The sequence below is a fragment of the Triturus cristatus genome, chromosome 4_1 (genome assembly GCF_964204655.1).
Source record: "Triturus cristatus chromosome 4_1, aTriCri1.1, whole genome shotgun sequence".
Taxonomy (NCBI): domain Eukaryota; kingdom Metazoa; phylum Chordata; class Amphibia; order Caudata; family Salamandridae; genus Triturus; species Triturus cristatus.
In genome coordinates, this window is record NC_140585.1 from 138715593 (window position 1) to 138735027 (window position 19435).

General features: G+C 38.7%; 16 non-coding genes across 16 annotated transcripts; all 16 read right to left on the minus strand.

The window, feature by feature from the left end:
• Window position 1: 1 nt before the first annotated feature.
• On the minus strand, window positions 2-73 carry TRNAC-GCA (transfer RNA cysteine (anticodon GCA)). The gene has a single exon. It is a non-coding gene; the product is annotated as a tRNA-Cys (tRNA).
• Window positions 74-1070: 997 nt separating this feature from the next.
• TRNAC-GCA (transfer RNA cysteine (anticodon GCA)) lies at window positions 1071-1142 on the minus strand. The gene has a single exon. It is a non-coding gene; the product is annotated as a tRNA-Cys (tRNA).
• A 1008-nt stretch (window positions 1143-2150) lies between these two features.
• Window positions 2151-2222, minus strand: TRNAC-GCA (transfer RNA cysteine (anticodon GCA)). The gene has a single exon. It is a non-coding gene; the product is annotated as a tRNA-Cys (tRNA).
• A 997-nt stretch (window positions 2223-3219) lies between these two features.
• TRNAC-GCA (transfer RNA cysteine (anticodon GCA)) lies at window positions 3220-3291 on the minus strand. The gene has a single exon. It is a non-coding gene; the product is annotated as a tRNA-Cys (tRNA).
• A 1008-nt stretch (window positions 3292-4299) lies between these two features.
• Window positions 4300-4371, minus strand: TRNAC-GCA (transfer RNA cysteine (anticodon GCA)). Its single transcript has one exon. It is a non-coding gene; the product is annotated as a tRNA-Cys (tRNA).
• A 997-nt stretch (window positions 4372-5368) lies between these two features.
• Window positions 5369-5440, minus strand: TRNAC-GCA (transfer RNA cysteine (anticodon GCA)). Its single transcript has one exon. It is a non-coding gene; the product is annotated as a tRNA-Cys (tRNA).
• Window positions 5441-7516: 2076 nt separating this feature from the next.
• On the minus strand, window positions 7517-7588 carry TRNAC-GCA (transfer RNA cysteine (anticodon GCA)). The gene has a single exon. It is a non-coding gene; the product is annotated as a tRNA-Cys (tRNA).
• A 1009-nt stretch (window positions 7589-8597) lies between these two features.
• On the minus strand, window positions 8598-8669 carry TRNAC-GCA (transfer RNA cysteine (anticodon GCA)). The gene has a single exon. It is a non-coding gene; the product is annotated as a tRNA-Cys (tRNA).
• Window positions 8670-9666: 997 nt separating this feature from the next.
• Window positions 9667-9738, minus strand: TRNAC-GCA (transfer RNA cysteine (anticodon GCA)). The gene has a single exon. It is a non-coding gene; the product is annotated as a tRNA-Cys (tRNA).
• Window positions 9739-10746: 1008 nt separating this feature from the next.
• TRNAC-GCA (transfer RNA cysteine (anticodon GCA)) lies at window positions 10747-10818 on the minus strand. Its single transcript has one exon. It is a non-coding gene; the product is annotated as a tRNA-Cys (tRNA).
• Window positions 10819-11815: 997 nt separating this feature from the next.
• TRNAC-GCA (transfer RNA cysteine (anticodon GCA)) lies at window positions 11816-11887 on the minus strand. The gene has a single exon. It is a non-coding gene; the product is annotated as a tRNA-Cys (tRNA).
• Window positions 11888-13964: 2077 nt separating this feature from the next.
• Window positions 13965-14036, minus strand: TRNAC-GCA (transfer RNA cysteine (anticodon GCA)). The gene has a single exon. It is a non-coding gene; the product is annotated as a tRNA-Cys (tRNA).
• A 1008-nt stretch (window positions 14037-15044) lies between these two features.
• On the minus strand, window positions 15045-15116 carry TRNAC-GCA (transfer RNA cysteine (anticodon GCA)). Its single transcript has one exon. It is a non-coding gene; the product is annotated as a tRNA-Cys (tRNA).
• Window positions 15117-16113: 997 nt separating this feature from the next.
• On the minus strand, window positions 16114-16185 carry TRNAC-ACA (transfer RNA cysteine (anticodon ACA)). Its single transcript has one exon. It is a non-coding gene; the product is annotated as a tRNA-Cys (tRNA).
• Window positions 16186-17193: 1008 nt separating this feature from the next.
• On the minus strand, window positions 17194-17265 carry TRNAC-GCA (transfer RNA cysteine (anticodon GCA)). The gene has a single exon. It is a non-coding gene; the product is annotated as a tRNA-Cys (tRNA).
• A 997-nt stretch (window positions 17266-18262) lies between these two features.
• On the minus strand, window positions 18263-18334 carry TRNAC-GCA (transfer RNA cysteine (anticodon GCA)). The gene has a single exon. It is a non-coding gene; the product is annotated as a tRNA-Cys (tRNA).
• Between the last annotated feature and the right edge of the window lie 1101 nt (window positions 18335-19435).

Genomic DNA, 19435 nt, shown 5'->3' on the forward strand with positions numbered 1-19435 from the left:
AAGGGGACACCTGGATTTGAACCAGGGACCTCTTGATCTGCAGTCAAATGCTCTACCACTGAGCTATATCCCCACCTGTTTGTGAGAGTCGGAATGCAAATATATCAGTACCTCATGAAAGAGTGTGAGCATCATGCTCAGTTGGGCCGGAAAGTACAAGCTTGAAACTGTGGAACAGGAGAAGTAGTTCTTAATATTATTTATTGAAGGAAAACGGGATCGTTTAAAAAAAATATTTATATGTTTCATTGTTATTTTATTTGAACAGGCAGTGGTCCATAGGACCAATGCCTGTACATAAAATGCTTGTTTTGAAACATTCTCAAAGGGGAAGAGGTTTTTACGGGACGCCTTATCCTTTCGCGGATTGGTTACCACAATCACCGAGATGGTGGTGAAGTATGGTTGTTTTGGGCGAAATGATGGACGAAAAACATTTCTACATACCACTGCAATTTGGTATTTGGAAGGTACACCCAAACGTCCCTTTCAAGTACCATCAATTTAATATATCAGAAAAGGCCATTTTGTGTTCGAAAATGGCCTGAGTCTTCGAGCCAGCCTTTTTTCATCTGCAACGAGGGTTCATACATTTTGCACGTAGGCAGAGGTTTTAAGGAGAAATTAAATAGTTTCTACGTTGCACAAGAATGAAGTGCTTTAAACAAACACATATTTTGTATGCACAGAGGAGAGGAGGAATATATGTAAGACTGAGGACACAGGTTAAATGAGAAATAGATTGACTGCAGTGCTGCCGAGTATACTATGCCATTTCTTTAGTGCGCTACAAGGAAGCACCAAACTGTATAACAAAGTTTTCAATTGTTTTCATAGTGATTCTCTTTGCTTGAAGCTGTGAAAGGAAGAGCCGGATTCCAAAATAAATCAATGATGTTTCAGAAAGTTCCCACGCCCTGTGTAAAAATGCATTTATTCCCAGGTTTTGAGCAGTGACACTGTAATGCTAATAAAGTATAAGATCCAACTGAACACTGACTCTGTCAATGGTGATCCATAGGGACTTTATGAAAGATCCCAGCTACAAACACCAAAACCAAAATAGGTTTAGGGGACACCCGGATTTGAACCAGGGACCTCTTGATCTGCAGTCAAATGCTCTACCACTGAGCTATATCCCCAACTGTTTTCAAAGATCAGAATGACAATATATCAGTACATCATGAAAGAGTGAGAGGCTCAAGCTCAGTTGGGCCACAAAGTACGAGCTTGAAACTGTGGAAAAGGAGAAGTAGTTCTTAATATTATTAATTAAAGGAAAACAGGATCATTTAAAAAACAAAATGTATATGTTTAATTGTTATTTTATTTGAATAGGCAGTGGTCCATAGGACCAATATCTGTAATTAAAATGTTTGTTTTGAAACATTCTCAAAGGGGAAGAGGTTTTTACGAGACTACTTATCTTTGTGGATTGATTACCACAAGTACTGATATGGTGGTGAAGTATGATTGTTTTGGGCCAAATTACGGTGAAAAAACATTTTTGCATACCACTACAATTTAGTATTTGAAGGTACAACCAAACACCCCTTTCATGTACCTTCGATTTAATACATCAGAAAAAGCTATTTTGTGTTCGCAAATGGCCTGGTTTCTCAGACCAGCCTGCTTGCACCTGCAACTAGGGTTCGTACATCTTGTACGTGGGCAGCGTATTTTAGTAGAAAGTAAATAGATTATGCATTGCACAAAAATGAAGTGCTTCAAACAAACACATACTTTGTATGCACAGAGAAGAGGTGGAATACACGTAAGACTGAGGACACAGGTTAAATGAGGAATAGATTGACTGCATTGCTGCCCACTTTTCTATGCAATTTCTGTAGTGCGATTGAAGGAAGCACTAAACTGTAAAACAAAGTTGCCAATTGCTTTCATAGTCCATTCCCTTTGTTTGGTGCTGTGAAAGGAAGAGCCAGATTCCAAAATAAATCAATGCTTTTTCAGACATTTCCCATACGGAATACCGAGCCCTGTATAAAAATGCATTTACTCTCAGGTTTTGAGCAGTGACATTGTAATGCTGTTAAAGTGTAAGATCCAAGCGAACACTGACTCTGTCAATGATGATCCAAAGGGGTTTTATGAAAAGTCCCAGCTACAAACACAAGAACCAAAACAGGCCAAGGGGACACCTGGATTTGAACCAGGGCCCTCTTGATCTGCAGTCAAATGCTCTATCACTGAGCTATATCCCCACCTGTTTGTGAGAGTCGGAATGAAAATATATCAGTACCTCATGAAAGAGTGTGAGCATCATGCTCAGTTGGGCCGGAAAGTACAAGCTTGAAACTGTGGAACAGGAGAAGTAGTTCTTAATATTATTTATTGAAGGAAAACGGGATCGTTTAAAAAAAATATTTATATGTTTCATTGTTATTTTATTTGAACAGGCAGTGGTCCATAGGACCAATGCCTGTACATAAAATGCTTGTTTTGAAACATTCTCAAAGGGGAAGAGGTTTTTACGGGACGCCTTATCCTTTCGCGGATTGGTTACCACAATCACCGAGATGGTGGTGAAGTATGATTGTTTTGGGCCAAATGATGGACGAAAAACATTTCTACATACCACTGCAATTTGGTATTTGGAAGGTACACCCAAACGTCCCTTTCAAGTACCATCAATTTAATATATCAGAAAAGGCCATTTTGTGTTCGAAAATGGCCTGAGTCTTCGAGCCAGCCTTTTTTCATCAGCAACGAGGGTTCATACATTTTGCACGTAGGCAGAGGTTTTAAGGAGAAATTAAATAGTTTCTACGTTGCACAAGAATGAAGTGCTTTAAACAAACACATATTTTGTATGCACAGAGGAGAGGAGGAATATATGTAAGACTGAGGACACAGGTTAAATGAGAAATAGATTGACTGCAGCGCTGCCGAGTATACTATGCCATTTCTTTAGTGCGCTACAAGGAAGCACCAAACTGTATAACAAAGTTTTCAATTGTTTTCATAGTGATTCTCTTTGCTTGAAGCTGTGAAAGGAAGAGCCGGATTCCAAAATAAATCAATGATGTTTCAGAAAGTTCCCACGCCCTGTGTAAAAATGCATTTATTCCCAGGTTTTGAGCAGTGACACTGTAATGCTAATAAAGTATAAGATCCAACTGAACACTGACTCTGTCAATGGTGATCCATAGGGACTTTATGAAAGATCCCAGCTACAAACACCAAAACCAAAATAGGTTTAGGGAACACCCGGATTTGAACCAGGGACCTCTTGATCTGCAGTCAAATGCTCTACCACTGAGCTATATCCCCAACTGTTTTCAAAGATCAGAATGACAATATATCAGTACATCATGAAAGAGTGAGAGGCTCAAGCTCAGTTGGGCCACAAAGTACGAGCTTGAAACTGTGGAAAAGGAGAAGTAGTTCTTAATATTATTAATTAAAGGAAAACAGGATCATTTAAAAAACAAAATGTATATGTTTAATTGTTATTTTATTTGAATAGGCAGTGGTCCATAGGACCAATATCTCTAATTAAAATGTTTGTTTTGAAACATTCTCAAAGGGGAAGAGGTTTTTACGAGACTACTTATCTTTGTGGATTGATTACCACAATCACTGATATGGTGGTGAAGTATGATTGATTTGGGCCAAATTACGGTGAAAAAACATTTCTGCATACCACTACAATTTGGTATTTGAAGGTACATCCAAACACCCCTTTCATGTACCTCCGATTTAATACATCAGAAAAAGCTATTTTGTGTTCGCAAATGGCCTGGTTTCTCAGACCAGCCTGCTTGCACCTGCAACTAGGGTTCGTACATCTTGTACGTGGGCAGCGTATTTTAGTAGAAAGTAAATAGATTATGCATTGCACAAAAATGAAGTGCTTCAAACAAACACATACTTTGTATGCACAGAGAAGAGGTGGAATACATGTAAGACTGAGGACACAGGTTAAATGAGGAATATATTGACTGCATTGCTGCCCACTTTTCTATGCAATTTCTGTAGTGCGATTGAAGGAAGCACTAAACTGTAAAACAAAGTTGCCAATTGCTTTCATAGTCCATTCCCTTTGTTTGGTGCTGTGAAAGGAAGAGCCAGATTCCAAAATAAATCAATGCTTTTTCAGACATTTCCCATACGGAATACCGAGCCCTGTATAAAAATGCATTTACTCTCAGGTTTTGAGCAGTGACATTGTAATGCTGTTAAAGTGTAAGATCCAAGCGAACACTGACTCTGTCAATGATGATCCAAAGGGGTTTTATGAAAAGTCCCAGCTACAAACACAAGAACCAAAACAGGCCAAGTGGACACCTGGATTTGAACCAGGGACCTCTTGATCTGCAGTCAAATGCTCTACCACTGAGCTATATCCCCACCTGTTTGTGAGAGTCGGAATGAAAATATATCAGTACCTCATGAAAGAGTGTGAGCATCATGCTCAGTTGGGCCGGAAAGTACAAGCTTGAAACTGTGGAACAGGAGAAGTAGTTCTTAATATTATTTATTGAAGGAAAACGGGATCGTTTAAAAAAAATATTTATATGTTTCATTGTTATTTTATTTGAACAGGCAGTGGTCCATAGGACCAATGCCTGTACATAAAATGCTTGTTTTGAAACATTCTCAAAGGGGAAGAGGTTTTTACGGGACGCCTTATCCTTTCGCGGATTGGTTACCACAATCACCGAGATGGTGGTGAAGTATGATTGTTTTGGGCCAAATGATGGACGAAAAACATTTCTACATACCACTGCAATTTGGTATTTGGAAGGTACACCCAAACGTCCCTTTCAAGTACCATCAATTTAATATATCAGAAAAGGCCATTTTGTGTTCGAAAATGGCCTGAGTCTTCGAGCCAGCCTTTTTTCATATGCAACGAGGGTTCATACATTTTGCACGTAGGCAGAGGTTTTAAGGAGAAATTAAATAGTTTCTACGTTGCACAAGAATGAAGTGCTTTAAACAAACACATATTTTGTATGCACAGAGGAGAGGAGGAATATATGTAAGACTGAGGACACAGGTTAAATGAGAAATAGATTGACTGCAGCGCTGCCGAGTATACTATGCCATTTCTTTAGTGCGCTACAAGGAAGCACCAAACTGTATAACAAAGTTTTCAATTGTTTTCATAGTGATTCTCTTTGCTTGAAGCTGTGAAAGGAAGAGCCGGATTCCAAAATAAATCAATGATGTTTCAGAAAGTTCCCACGCCCTGTGTAAAAATGCATTTATTCCCAGGTTTTGAGCAGTGACACTGTAATGCTAATAAAGTATAAGATCCAACTGAACACTGACTCTGTCAATGGTGATCCATAGGGACTTTATGAAAGATCCCAGCTACAAACACCAAAACCAAAATAGGTTTAGGGGACACCCGGATTTGAACCAGGGACCTCTTGATCTGCAGTCAAATGCTCTACCACTGAGCTATATCCCCAACTGTTTTCAAAGATCAGAATGACAATATATCAGTACATCATGAAAGAGTGAGAGGCTCAAGCTCAGTTGGGCCACAAAGTACGAGCTTGAAACTGTGGAAAAGGAGAAGTAGTTCTTAATATTATTAATTAAAGGAAAACAGGATCATTTAAAAAACAAAATGTATATGTTTAATTGTTATTTTATTTGAATAGGCAGTGGTCCATAGGACCAATATCTGTAATTAAAATGTTTGTTTTGAAACATTCTCAAAGGGGAAGAGGTTTTTACGAGACTACTTATCTTTGTGGATTGATTACCACAATCACTGATATGGTGGTGAAGTATGATTGTTTTGGGCCAAATTACGGTGAAAAAACATTTCTGCATACCACTACAATTTGGTATTTGAAGGTACAACCAAACACCCCTTTCATGTACCTTCGATTTAATACATCAGAAAAAGCTATTTTGTGTTCGCAAATGGCCTGGTTTCTCAGACCAGCCTGCTTGCACCTGCAACTAGGGTTCGTACATCTTGTACGTGGGCAGCGTATTTTAGTAGAAAGTAAATAGATTATGCATTGCACAAAAATGAAGTGCTTCAAACAAACACATACTTTGTATGCACAGAGAAGAGGTGGAATACATGTAAGACTGAGGACACAGGTTAAATGAGGAATAGATTGACTGCATTGCTGCCCACTTTTCTATGCAATTTCTGTAGTGCGATTGAAGGAAGCACTAAACTGTAAAACAAAGTTGCCAATTGCTTTCATAGTCCATTCCCTTTGTTTGGTGCTGTGAAAGGAAGAGCCAGATTCCAAAATAAATCAATGCTTTTTCAGACATTTCCCATACGGAATACCGAGCCCTGTATAAAAATGCATTTACTCTCAGGTTTTGAGCAGTGACATTGTAATGCTGTTAAAGTGTAAGATCCAAGCGAACACTGACTCTGTCAATGATGATCCAAAGGGTTTTTATGAAAAGTCCCAGCTACAAACACAAGAACCAAAACAGGCCAAGGGGACACCTGGATTTGAACCAGGGACCTCTTGATCTGCAGTCAAATGCTCTACCACTGAGATATATCCCCACCTGTTTGTGAGAGTCGGAATGGAAATATATCAGTACCTCATGAAAGAGTGTGAGCATCATGCTCAGTTGGGCCGGAAAGTACAAGCTTGAAACTGTGGAACAGGAGAAGTAGTTCTTAATATTATTTATTGAAGGAAAACGGGATCGTTTAAAAAAAATATTTATATGTTTCATTGTTATTTTATTTGAACAGGCAGTGGTCCATAGGACCAATGCCTGTACATAAAATGCTTGTTTTGAAACATTCTCAAAGGGGAAGAGGTTTTTATGGGACGCCTTATCCTTTCGCGGATTGGTTACCACAATCACCGAGATGGTGGTGAAGTATGATTGTTTTGGGCCAAATGATGGACGAAAAACATTTCTACATACCACTGCAATTTGGTATTTGGAAGGTACACCCAAACGTCCCTTTCAAGTACCATCAATTTAATATATCAGAAAAGGCAATTTTGTGTTCGAAAATGGCCTGAGTCTTCGAGCCAGCCTTTTTTCATCTGCAACGAGGGTTCATACATTTTGCACGTAGGCAGAGGTTTTAAGGAGAAATTAAATAGTTTCTACGTTGCACAAGAATGAATGCTTTAAACAAACACATATTTTGTATGCACAGAGGAGAGGAGGAATATATGTAAGACTGAGGACACAGGTTAAATGAGAAATAGATTGACTGCAGCGCTGCCGAGTATACTATGCCATTTCTTTAGTGCGCTACAAGGAAGCACCAAACTGTATAACAAAGTTTTCAATTGTTTTCATAGTCATTATCTTTGCTTGAAGCTGTGAAAGGAAGAGCCGGATTCCAAAATAAATCAATGATGTTTCAGAAAGTTCCCACGCCCTGTGTAAAAATGCATTTATTCCCAGGTTTTGAGCAGTGACACTGTAATGCTAATAAAGTATAAGATCCAACTGAACACTGACTCTGTCAATGGTGATCCAAAGGGACTTTATGAAAGATCCCAGCTACAAACACCAAAACCAAAATAGGTTTAGGGGACACCCGGATTTGAACCAGGGACCTCTTGATCTGCAGTCAAATGCTCTACCACTGAGCTATATCCCCAACTGTTTTCAAAGATCAGAATGACAATATATCAGTACATCAGGAAAGAGTGAGAGGCTCAAGCTCAGTTGGGCCACAAAGTACGAGCTTGAAACTGTGGAAAAGGAGAAATAGTTCTTAATATTATTAATTAAAGGAAAACAGGATCATTTAAAAAACAAAATGTATATGTTTAATTGTTATTTTATTTGAATAGGCAGTGGTCCATAGGACCAATATCTGTAATTAAAATGTTTGTTTTGAAACATTCTCAAAGAGGAACAGGTTTTTACGAGACTACTTATCTTTGTGGAATGATTACCACAATCACTGATATGGTGGTGAAGTATGATTGTTTTGGGCCAAATTACGGTGAAAAAACCATTTCTACATACCACTACAATTTGGTATTTGAAGGTACAACCAAACACCCATTTCATGTACCTTCGATTTAATAAATCAGAAAAAGCAATTTTGTGTTCGCAAATGGCCTGGTTTCTCAGACCAGCCTGCTTGCACCTGCAACTAGGGTTCATACATCTTGTACGTGGGCAGCGTTTTTTAGTAGAAAGTAAATAGATTATGCATTGCACAAAAATGAAGTGCTTCAAACAAACACATACTTTGTATGCACAGAGAAGAGGTGGAATACATGTAAGACTGAGGACACAGGTTAAATGAGGAATAGATTGACTGCATTTCTGCCCACTTTTCTATGCAATTTCTGTAGTGCGATCGAAGGAAGCACCAAACTGTAAAACAAAGTTGTCAATTGCTTTCATAGTCCATTCCCTTTGTTTGGTGCTGTGAAAGGAAGAGCCAGATTCCAAAATAAATCAATGCTTTTTCAGACATTTCCCATACGAAATACCGAGCCCTGTATAAAAATGCATTTACTCTCAGGTTTTGAGCAGTGACATTGTAATGCTGTTAAAGTGTAAGATCCAAGCGAACACTGACTCTGTCAATGATGATCCAAAGGGGTTTTATGAAAAGTCCCAGCTACAAACACAAGAACCAAAACAGGCCAAGGGGACACCTGAATTTGAACCAGGGACCTCTTGATCTGCAGTCAAATGCTCTACCACTGAGCTATATCCCCACCTGTTTGTGAGAGTCGGAATGAAAATATATCAGTACCTCATGAAAGAGTGTGAGCATCATGCTCAGTTGGGCCGGAAAGTACAAGCTTGAAACTGTGGAACAGGAGAAGTAGTTCTTAATATTATTTATTGAAGGAAAACGGGATCGTTTAAAAAAAATATTTATATGTTTCATTGTTATTTTATTTGAACAGGCAGTGGTCCATAGGACCAATGCCTGTACATAAAATGCTTGTTTTGAAACATTCTCAAAGGGGAAGAGGTTTTTACGGGGCGCCTTATCCTTTCGCGGATTGGTTACCACAATCACCGAGATGGTGGTGAAGTATGATTGTTTTGGGTCAAATGATGGACGAAAAACATTTCTACATACCACTGCAATTTGGTATTTGGAAGGTACACCCAAACGTCCCTTTCAAGTACCATCAATTTAATATATCAGAAAAGGCCATTTTGTGTTCGAAAATGGCCTGAGTCTTCGAGCCAGCCTTTTTTCATCTGCAACGAGGGTTCATACATTTTGCACGAAGGCAGAGGTTTTAAGGAGAAATTAAATAGTTTCTACGTTGCACAAGAATGAAGTGCTTTAAACAAACACATATTTTGTATGCACAGAGGAGAGGAGGAATATATGTAAGACTGAGGACACATGTTAAATGAGAAATAGATTGACTGCAGCGCTGCCGAGTATACTATGCCATTTCTTTAGTGCGCTACAAGGAAGCACCAAACTGTATAACAAAGTTTTCAATTGTTTTCATAGTCATTCTCTTTGTTTGAAGCTGTGAAAGGAAGAGCCGGATTCCAAAATAAATCAATGATGTTTCAGAAAGTTCCCACACCCTGTGTAAAAATGCATTTATTCCCAGGTTTTGAGCAGTGACACTGTAATGCTAATAAAGTATAAGATCCAACTGAACACTGACTCTGTCAATGGTGTTCCAAAGGGACTTTATGAAAGATCCTAGCTACAAACACCAGAACCAAAATAGGTTTAGGGGACACCCGGATTTGAACCAGGGACCTCTTGATCTGCAGTCAAATGCTCTACCACTGAGCTATATCCCCAACTGTTTTCAAAGATCAGAATGACAATATAACAGTACATCATGAAAGAGTGAGAGGCTCAAGCTCAGTTGGGCCACAAAGTACCAGCTTGAAACTGTGGAAAAGGAGAAGTAGTTCTTAATATTATTAATTAAAGGAAAACAGGATCATTTAAAAAACAAAATGTATATGTTTAATTGTTATTTTATTTGAATAGGCAGTGGTCCATAGGACCAATATCTGTAATTAAAATGTTTGTTTTGAAACATTCTCAAAGAGGAACAGGTTTTTACGAGACTACTTATCTTTGTGGAATGATTACCACAATCACTGATATGGTGGTGAAGTATGATTGTTTTGGGCCAAATTACGGTGAAAAAACATTTCTACATACCACTACAATTTGGTATTTGAAGGTACAACCAAACACCCATTTCATGTACCTTCGATTTAATACATCAGAAAAAGCAATTTTGTGTTCGCAAATGGCCTGGTTTCTCAGACCAGCCTGCTTGCACCTGCAACTAGGGTTCATACATCTTGTACGTGGGCAGCGTATTTTAGTAGAAAGTAAATAGATTATGCATTGCACAAAAATGAAGTGCTTCAAACAAACACATACTTTGTATGCACAGAGAAGAGGTGGAATACATGTAAGACTGAGGACACAGGTTAAATGAGGAATAGATTGACTGCATTGCTGCCCACTTTTCTATGCAATTTCTGTAGTGCGATTGAAGGAAGCACTAAACTGTAAAACAAAGTTGCCAATTGCTTTCATAGTCCATTCCCTTTGTTTGGTGCAGTGAAAGGAAGAGCCAGATTCCAAAATAAATCAATGCTTTTTCAGACATTTCCCATACGGAATACCGAGCCCTGTATAAAAATGCATTTACTCTCAGGTTTTGAGCAGTGACATTGTAATGCTGTTAAAGTGTAAGATCCAAGCGAACACTGACTCTGTCAATGATGATCCAAAGGGGTTTTATGAAAAGTCCCAGCTACAAACACAAGAACCAAAACAGGCCAAGGGGACACCTGGATTTGAACCAGGGACCTCTTGATCTGCAGTCAAATGCTCTACCACTGAGCTATATCCCCACCTGTTTGTGAGAGTCGGAATGAAAATATATCAGTACCTCATGAAAGAGTGTGAGCATCATGCTCAGTTGGGCCGGAAAGTACAAGCTTGAAACTGTGGAACAGGAGAAGTAGTTCTTAATATTATTTATTGAAGGAAAACGGGATCGTTTAAAAAAAATATTTATATGTTTCATTGTTATTTTATTTGAACAGGCAGTGGTCCATAGGACCAATGCCTGTACATAAAATGCTTGTTTTGAAACATTCTCAAAGGGGAAGAGGTTTTTACGGGACGCCTTATCCTTTCGCGGATTGGTTACCACAATCACCGAGATGGTGGTGAAGTATGGTTGTTTTGGGCGAAATGATGGACGAAAAACATTTCTACATACCACTGCAATTTGGTATTTGGAAGGTACACCCAAACGTCCCTTTCAAGTACCATCAATTTAATATATCAGAAAAGGCCATTTTGTGTTCGAAAATGGCCTGAGTCTTCGAGCCAGCCTTTTTTCATCTGCAACGAGGGTTCATACATTTTGCACGTAGGCAGAGGTTTTAAGGAGAAATTAAATAGTTTCTACGTTGCACAAGAATGAAGTGCTTTAAACAAACACATATTTTGTATGCACAGAGGAGAGGAGGAATATATGTAAGACTGAGGACACAGGTTAAATGAGAAATAGATTGACTGCAGTGCTGCCGAGTATACTATGCCATTTCTTTAGTGCGCTACAAGGAAGCACCAAACTGTATAACAAAGTTTTCAATTGTTTTCATAGTGATTCTCTTTGCTTGAAGCTGTGAAAGGAAGAGCCGGATTCCAAAATAAATCAATGATGTTTCAGAAAGTTCCCACGCCCTGTGTAAAAATGCATTTATTCCCAGGTTTTGAGCAGTGACACTGTAATGCTAATAAAGTATAAGATCCAACTGAACACTGACTCTGTCAATGGTGATCCATAGGGACTTTATGAAAGATCCCAGCTACAAACACCAAAACCAAAATAGGTTTAGGGGACACCCGGATTTGAACCAGGGACCTCTTGATCTGCAGTCAAATGCTCTACCACTGAGCTATATCCCCAACTGTTTTCAAAGATCAGAATGACAATATATCAGTACATCATGAAAGAGTGAGAGGCTCAAGCTCAGTTGGGCCACAAAGTACGAGCTTGAAACTGTGGAAAAGGAGAAGTAGTTCTTAATATTATTAATTAAAGGAAAACAGGATCATTTAAAAAACAAAATGTATATGTTTAATTGTTATTTTATTTGAATAGGCAGTGGTCCATAGGACCAATATCTGTAATTAAAATGTTTGTTTTGAAACATTCTCAAAGGGGAAGAGGTTTTTACGAGACTACTTATCTTTGTGGATTGATTACCACAATCACTGATATGGTGGTGAAGTATGATTGTTTTGGGCCAAATTACGGTGAAAAAACATTTTTGCATACCACTACAATTTAGTATTTGAAGGTACAACCAAACACCCCTTTCATGTACCTTCGATTTAATACATCAGAAAAAGCTATTTTGTGTTCGCAAATGGCCTGGTTTCTCAGACCAGCCTGCTTGCACCTGCAACTAGGGTTCGTACATCTTGTACGTGGGCAGCGTATTTTAGTAGAAAGTAAATAGATTATGCATTGCACAAAAATGAAGTGCTTCAAACAAACACATACTTTGTATGCACAGAAAAGAGGTGAAATACACGTAAGACTGAGGACACAGGTTAAATGAGGAATAGATTGACTGCATTGCTGCCCACTTTTCTATGCAATTTCTGTAGTGCGATTGAAGGAAGCACTAAACTGTAAAACAAAGTTGCCAATTGCTTTCATAGTCCATTCCCTTTGTTTGGTGCTGTGAAAGGAAGAGCCAGATTCCAAAATAAATCAATGCTTTTTCAGACATTTCCCATACGGAATACCGAGCCCTGTATAAAAATGCATTTACTCTCAGGTTTTGAGCAGTGACATTGTAATGCTGTTAAAGTGTAAGATCCAAGCGAACACTGACTCTGTCAATGATGATCCAAAGGGGTTTTATGAAAAGTCCCAGCTACAAACACAAGAACCAAAACAGGCCAAGAGGACACCTGGATTTGAACCAGGGCCCTCTTGATCTGCAGTCAAATGCTCTATCACTGAGCTATATCCCCACCTGTTTGTGAGAGTCGGAATGAAAATATATCAGTACCTCATGAAAGAGTGTGAGCATCATGCTCAGTTGGGCCGGAAAGTACAAGCTTGAAACTGTGGAACAGGAGAAGTAGTTCTTAATATTATTTATTGAAGGAAAACGGGATCGTTTAAAAAAAATATTTATATGTTTCATTGTTATTTTATTTGAACAGGCAGTGGTCCATAGGACCAATGCCTGTACATAAAATGCTTGTTTTGAAACATTCTCAAAGGGGAAGAGGTTTTTACGGGACGCCTTATCCTTTCGCGGATTGGTTACCACAATCACCGAGATGGTGGTGAAGTATGATTGTTTTGGGCCAAATGATGGACGAAAAACATTTCTACATACCACTGCAATTTGGTATTTGGAAGGTACACCCAAACGTCCCTTTCAAGTACCATCAATTTAATATATCAGAAAAGGCCATTTTGTGTTCGAAAATGGCCTGAGTCTTCGAGCCAGCCTTTTTTCATCAGCAACGAGGGTTCATACATTTTGCACGTAGGCAGAGGTTTTAAGGAGAAATTAAATAGTTTCTACGTTGCACAAGAATGAAGTGCTTTAAACAAACACATATTTTGTATGCACAGAGGAGAGGAGGAATATATGTAAGACTGAGGACACAGGTTAAATGAGAAATAGATTGACTGCAGCACTGCCGAGTATACTATGCCATTTCTTTAGTGCGCTACAAGGAAGCACCAAACTGTATAACAAAGTTTTCAATTGTTTTCATAGTGATTCTCTTTGCTTGAAGCTGTGAAAGGAAGAGCCGGATTCCAAAATAAATCAATGATGTTTCAGAAAGTTCCCACGCCCTGTGTAAAAATGCATTTATTCCCAGGTTTTGAGCAGTGACACTGTAATGCTAATAAAGTATAAGATCCAACTGAACACTGACTCTGTCAAAGGTGATCCATAGGGACTTTATGAAAGATCCCAGCTACAAACACCAAAACCAAAATAGGTTTAGGGAACACCCGGATTTGAACCAGGGACCTCTTGATCTGCAGTCAAATGCTCTACCACTGAGCTATATCCCCAACTGTTTTCAAAGATCAGAATGACAATATATCAGTACATCATGAAAGAGTGAGAGGCTCAAGCTCAGTTGGGCCACAAAGTACGAGCTTGAAACTGTGGAAAAGGAGAAGTAGTTCTTAATATTATTAATTAAAGGAAAACAGGATCATTTAAAAAACAAAATGTATATGTTTAATTGTTATTTTATTTGAATAGGCAGTGGTCCATAGGACCAATATCTCTAATTAAAATGTTTGTTTTGAAACATTCTCAAAGGGGAAGAGGTTTTTACGAGACTACTTATCTTTGTGGATTGATTACCACAATCACTGATATGGTGGTGAAGTATGATTGTTTTGGGCCAAATTACGGTGAAAAAACATTTCTGCATACCACTACAATTTGGTATTTGAAGGTACATCCAAACACCCCTTTCATGTACCTTCGATTTAATACATCAGAAAAAGCTATTTTGTGTTCGCAAATGGCCTGGTTTCTCAGACCAGCCTGCTTGCACCTGCAACTAGGGTTCGTACATCTTGTACGTGGGCAGCGTATTTTAGTAGAAAGTAAATAGATTATGCATTGCACAAAAATGAAGTGCTTCAAACAAACACATACTTTGTATGCACAGAGAAGAGGTGGAATACATGTAAGACTGAGGACACAGGTTAAATGAGGAATATATTGACTGCATTGCTGCCCACTTTTCTATGCAATTTCTGTAGTGCGATTGAAGGAAGCACTAAACTGTAAAACAAAGTTGCCAATTGCTTTCATAGTCCATTCCCTTTGTTTGGTGCTGTGAAAGGAAGAGCCAGATTCCAAAATAAATCAATGCTTTTTCAGACATTTCCCATACGGAATACCGAGCCCTGTATAAAAATGCATTTACTCTCAGGTTTTGAGCAGTGACATTGTAATGCTGTTAAAGTGTAAGATCCAAGCGAACACTGACTCTGTCAATGATGATCCAAAGGGGTTTTATGAAAAGTCCCAGCTACAAACACAAGAACCAAAACAGGCCTAGTGGACACCTGGATTTGAACCAGGGACCTCTTGATCTGCAGTCAAATGCTCTACCACTGAGCTATATCCCCACCTGTTTGTGAGAGTCGGAATGAAAATATATCAGTACCTCATGAAAGAGTGTGAGCATCATGCTCAGTTGGGCCGGAAAGTACAAGCTTGAAACTGTGGAACAGGAGAAGTAGTTCTTAATATTATTTATTGAAGGAAAACGGGATCGTTTAAAAAAAATATTTATATGTTTCATTGTTATTTTATTTGAACAGGCAGTGGTCCATAGGACCAATGCCTGTACATAAAATGCTTGTTTTGAAACATTCTCAAAGGGGAAGAGGTTTTTACGGGACGCCTTATCCTTTCGCGGATTGGTTACCACAATCACCGAGATGGTGGTGAAGTATGATTGTTTTGGGCCAAATGATGGACGAAAAACATTTCTACATACCACTGCAATTTGGTATTTGGAAGGTACACCCAAACGTCCCTTTCAAGTACCATCAATTTAATATATCAGAAAAGGCCATTTTGTGTTCGAAAATGGCCTGAGTCTTCGAGCCAGCCTTTTTTCATATGCAACGAGGGTTCATACATTTTGCACGTAGGCAGAGGTTTTAAGGAGAAATTAAATAGTTTCTACGTTGCACAAGAATGAAGTGCTTTAAACAAACACATATTTTGTATGCACAGAGGAGAGGAGGAATATATGTAAGACTGAGGACACAGGTTAAATGAGAAATAGATTGACTGCAGCGCTGCCGAGTATACTATGCCATTTCTTTAGTGCGCTACAAGGAAGCACCAAACTGTATAACAAAGTTTTCAATTGTTTTCATAGTGATTCTCTTTGCTTGAAGCTGTGAAAGGAAGAGCCGGATTCCAAAATAAATCAATGATGTTTCAGAAAGTTCCCACGCCCTGTGTAAAAATGCATTTATTCCCAGGTTTTGAGCAGTGACACTGTAATGCTAATAAAGTATAAGATCCAACTGAACACTGACTCTGTCAATGGTGATCCATAGGGACTTTATGAAAGATCCCAGCTACAAACACCAAAACCAAAATAGGTTTAGGGGACACCCGGATTTGAACCAGGGACCTCTTGATCTGTAGTCAAATGCTCTACCACTGAGCTATATCCCCAACTGTTTTCAAAGATCAGAATGACAATATATCAGTACATCATGAAAGAGTGAGAGGCTCAAGCTCAGTTGGGCCACAAAGTACGAGCTTGAAACTGTGGAAAAGGAGAAGTAGTTCTTAATATTATTAATTAAAGGAAAACAGGATCATTTAAAAAACAAAATGTATATGTTTAATTGTTATTTTATTTGAATAGGCAGTGGTCCATAGGACCAATATCTCTAATTAAAATGTTTGTTTTGAAACATTCTCAAAGGGGAAGAGGTTTTTACGAGACTACTTATCTTTGTGGATTGATTACCACAATCACTGATATGGTGGTGAAGTATGATTGTTTTGGGCCAAATTACGGTGAAAAAACATTTCTGCATACCACTACAATTTGGTATTTGAAGGTACATCCAAACACCCCTTTCATGTACCTTCGATTTAATACATCAGAAAAAGCTATTTTGTGTTCGCAAATGGCCTGGTTTCTCAGACCAGCCTGCTTGCACCTGCAACTAGGGTTCGTACATCTTGTACGTGGGCAGCGTATTTTAGTAGAAAGTAAATAGATTATGCATTGCACAAAAATGAAGTGCTTCAAACAAACACATACTTTGTATGCACAGAGAAGAGGTGGAATACATGTAAGACTGAGGACACAGGTTAAATGAGGAATATATTGACTGCATTGCTGCCCACTTTTCTATGCAATTTCTGTAGTGCGATTGAAGGAAGCACTAAACTGTAAAACAAAGTTGCCAATTGCTTTCATAGTCCATTCCCTTTGTTTGGTGCTGTGAAAGGAAGAGCCAGATTCCAAAATAAATCAATGCTTTTTCAGACATTTCCCATACGGAATACCGAGCCCTGTATAAAAATGCATTTACTCTCAGGTTTTGAGCAGTGACATTGTAATGCTGTTAAAGTGTAAGATCCAAGCGAACACTGACTCTGTCAATGATGATCCAAAGGGGTTTTATGAAAAGTCCCAGCTACAAACACAAGAACCAAAACAGGCCCAGTGGACACCTGGATTTGAACCAGGGACCTCTTGATCTGCAGTCAAATGCTCTACCACTGAGCTATATCCCCACCTGTTTGTGAGAGTCGGAATGAAAATATATCAGTACCTCATGAAAGAGTGTGAGCATCATGCTCAGTTGGGCCGGAAAGTACAAGCTTGAAACTGTGGAACAGGAGAAGTAGTTCTTAATATTATTTATTGAAGGAAAACGGGATCGTTTAAAAAAAATATTTATATGTTTCATTGTTATTTTATTTGAACAGGCAGTGGTCCATAGGACCAATGCCTGTACATAAAATGCTTGTTTTGAAACATTCTCAAAGGGGAAGAGGTTTTTACGGGACGCCTTATCCTTTCGCGGATTGGTTACCACAATCACCGAGATGGTGGTGAAGTATGATTGTTTTGGGCCAAATGATGGACGAAAAACATTTCTACATACCACTGCAATTTGGTATTTGGAAGGTACACCCAAACGTCCCTTTCAAGTACCATCAATTTAATATATCAGAAAAGGCCATTTTGTGTTCGAAAATGGCCTGAGTCTTCGAGCCAGCCTTTTTTCATATGCAACGAGGGTTCATACATTTTGCACGTAGGCAGAGGTTTTAAGGAGAAATTAAATAGTTTCTACGTTGCACAAGAATGAAGTGCTTTAAACAAAAACATATTTTGTATGCACAGAGGAGAGGAGGAATATATGTAAGACTGAGGACACAGGTTAAATGAGAAATAGATTGACTGCAGCGCTGCCGAGTATACTATGCCATTTCTTTAGTGCGCTACAAGGAAGCACCAAACTGTATAACAAAGTTTTCAATTGTTTTCATAGTGATTCTCTTTGCTTGAAGCTGTGAAAGGAAGAGCCGGATTCCAAAATAAATCAATGATGTTTCAGAAAGTTCCCACGCCCTGTGTAAAAATGCATTTATTCCCAGGTTTTGAGCAGTGACACTGTAATGCTAATAAAGTATAAGATCCAACTGAACACTGACTCTGTCAATGGTGATCCATAGGGACTTTATGAAAGATCCCAGCTACAAACACCAAAACCAAAATAGGTTTAGGGGACACCCGGATTTGAACCAGGGACCTCTTGATCTGCAGTCAAATGCTCTACCACTGAGCTATATCCCCAACTGTTTTCAAAGATCAGAATGACAATATATCAGTACATCATGAAAGAGAGAGAGGCTCAAGCTCAGTTGGGCCACAAAGTACGAGCTTGAAACTGTGGAAAAGGAGAAGTAGTTCTTAATATTATTAATTAAAGGAAAACAGGATCATTTAAAAAACAAAATGTATATGTTTAATTGTTATTTTATTTGAATAGGCAGTGGTCCATAGGACCAATATCTGTAATTAAAATGTTTGTTTTGAAACATTCTCAAAGGGGAAGAGGTTTTTACGAGACTACTTATCTTTGTGGATTGATTACCACAATCACTGATATGGTGGTGAAGTATGATTGTTTTGGGCCAAATTACGGTGAAAAAACATTTCTGCATACCACTACAATTTGGTATTTGAAGGTACAACCAAACACCCCTTTCATGTACCTTCGATTTAATACATCAGAAAAAGCTATTTTGTGTTCGCAAATGGCCTGGTTTCTCAGACCAGCCTGCTTGCACCTGCAACTAGGGTTCGTACATCTTGTACGTGGGCAGCGTATTTTAGTAGAAAGTAAATAGATTATGCATTGCACAAAAATGAAGTGCTTCAAACAAACACATACTTTGTATGCACAGAGAAGAGGTGGAATACATGTAAGACTGAGGACACAGGTTAAATGAGGAATAGATTGACTGCATTGCTGCCCACTTTTCTATGCAATTTCTGTAGTGCGATTGAAGGAAGCACTAAACTGTAAAACAAAGTTGCCAATTGCTTTCATAGTCCATTCCCTTTGTTTGGTGCTGTGAAAGGAAGAGCCAGATTCCAAAATAAATCAATGCTTTTTCAGACATTTCTCATACGGAATACCGAGCCCTGTATAAAAATGCATTTACTCTCAGGTTTTGAGCAGTGACATTGTAATGCTGTTAAAGTGTAAGATCCAAGCGAACACTGACTCTGTCAATGATGATCCAAAGGGGTTTTATGAAAAGTCCCAGCTACAAACACAAGAACCAAAACAGGCCAAGGGGACACCTGGATTTGAACCAGGGACCTCTTGATCTGCAGTCAAATGCTCTACCACTGAGATATATCCCCACCTGTTTGTGAGAGTCGGAA